The sequence below is a fragment of the Gavialis gangeticus genome, unplaced genomic scaffold (assembly GCF_001723915.1).
Source record: "Gavialis gangeticus isolate Ggan-Ray unplaced genomic scaffold, GavGan_comp1, whole genome shotgun sequence".
In the NCBI taxonomy this organism is placed as follows: domain Eukaryota; kingdom Metazoa; phylum Chordata; order Crocodylia; family Gavialidae; genus Gavialis; species Gavialis gangeticus.
Window position 1 is genome coordinate 5,661,997 of NW_017728980.1, and position 2,340 is coordinate 5,664,336.

The window sequence follows — 2,340 nt, forward strand, 5'->3', positions numbered from 1 at the left end:
GGAGATTTGGCTGCTGCCGAATCTCCGAATCAGCCAGGAAATGGCTGCCCTGCCCACCCCAGCTCCCAGCACTTGTTAACAAAAGAGCCCTGGTGCTCAGCGGGTGCTGCCAGGTGGGAGGTGATCCCTGCTTCCCCCCACTGCATGGGGGGCTCTGCACAAGCTCCCCAATCCCCCCCCCATCCCAGCTCCCCCATGCCTGCCTCGCCTGCTGCAGCTCTGGCCCTCCTTGAAGAAACAAAAAAAGAGAAAAACCCCACACTCACCGTTCCTGCCAGTTGGGGGTGATCCCTGCTGCTCCATGCCATGGGGGAGCTCTTCCATGAGCCCCCTGAAGCCCGGAGGCCACTGCAGGAGCGGTGAGTCCAGGGGCTTTTCTCTGTTTATTTTAAAGGGCCGGAGCTGCGGTGGGTGGGGCAGCCATGGGAGGACTCGAGGAGTAGGGGGGGTGTCAGGGGGCTTGTGCAGAGCCCCCCATGCAGCATGGGGCAGCAGGGATCACCCCCCACCCAGCAGCACCCCATGAGCACTGGGGTTTTTTTTTTAAAAGGGCCAGGAGCTGGGGCGGGTGGGGCAGCCGTGGGGGGGCTGGGTGAGCGGACAGGGGTCGGGAGGGCTAGGGGAGCAGGGAGGGGCTGGGGGCTGGCAAGGGTCCCCCCATGGTCCCATCCCCACTTCTCCAGCCCTGCTTCCCCTATCCTCTTACTTACCAGCTCCGAGTCCAGCTGCAGCTCCGTGCTGCAGCCACCTGGGGCTGCCCGAATCATCGACGCTCTCCGAATCTTTTCCAGTGATTTGGAGAGCTTTGAACTGATTCAGACTTTTTAAATGGTCCCCTGATTCAATTCGGATTCGGAGATTCGACCACCTAATCAGGCCAAATTGCCTCCAAATCGAATCACCACTCAAAGCTTCGCACAGCCCTACTGCGCAATGTGGTATCTAAAGTTGCAGGTTATTGTTCCGGCCCCCTATGTTTGTTATTTTGACTTTCAGTAAGGAGAACAAGGGAATGGCAAGCAATACACTTTCTGGACAGAATTTTGCATTCACTCAAAACAGTGCTGCTTCAAATACCTTTGAACAAAAAACAGAATATCTTCTTGCAAATACAAGCAAACAGGCACACCATCAAGAAAAGCTAACATTCCCAAAGTAGCTCCACAAAGGGCTTCAAATAAAAACACAGTGGGTAAGGATGCCTGCATCTGAGCTAACTTCCAATAGCCTACTGGATGTAAGCCTCTGGCAGAAGACAAGCACAACGTAATTAGGATGCTCTGGAATACCAGATGGGATCAAGGCAAACTAATTAAAAAGGTACAATTCTGTCTCTTCAACAAGGTAGATGCGGCATAAAATGAGAGTGCAAAACATAAAACCTTCAACCTGAGGCAAGTAATAAAATGCTATGCAAGGCATCAGCTTCATAAACTCAAAATCCATTGGTCAGAAGTCAATAGCAGAAATTCAATTTGCCGCCACTCATGAAAGAGAACTGCAACTGAGTACAACTGTCTTGTCCATGACCTGCTGAAACCCTACAGCACAGAGGCAGTGATGGCTCCAGATGCTGAAGTCAAAAAGAGAAGTGAGAACATTTAAGTCGAACGGCTAAACCGGATGACAGGTCGAGAGCAAACGTGGAGATTTCTAAGAGAATACAACATAAAAGATATGGGAAGGCAACATGAGCTTCTCCAATTTATTATCTGATCGTGAGCATAAACAGAATGATGAAAAGGTGCCAAAGAGATGACCTGGACAAACAGAGATTGATTAGAGGAGGTGTCTTGAAATGGCTGACTGCACAAGGCAATGGTAAATGCATGGGCACCAGTGAACCTGAGCTCTACCTAGACACCTACTTCAATATCTGGAGAGTCTAGATCCTGTCTGTAGAGACTGACTCAAGTCTCAGCTAGTTCAGCATGACCACCGGGCCCATAGAAGAGGGCTGACCAATGAGCATTGTTAATTTTCATCTTATACTAACTATCAAGCTTGGAGGTTTGGATAATTCCTTATTTGATGAGTGGGAAAACTTCCTAATTGAAAACTTAGAGTAGTGGCGGCCAGTCTTGTTGGAAGACGTGTCATGAATTAAGGCCTTCACCCTCCCCAAGTGCCGCTCCAAGTCCCTTCCCCTACGTGCTGTGTTTTCTGCTCTCTGCCCTATCTCCCCCTCCACAAAATGGTGTTTTATTTTAAACTTGGCATGCCCACTCACCGAACCCAGTGCATGCCCAGAAAAGGCATCACATTAGGTGGGCCTGGCTCACCCAACATCTGTATAGGTAGGGTGCCTCAGTGGAGCTTTTTTGGCACTTTTATCCAATA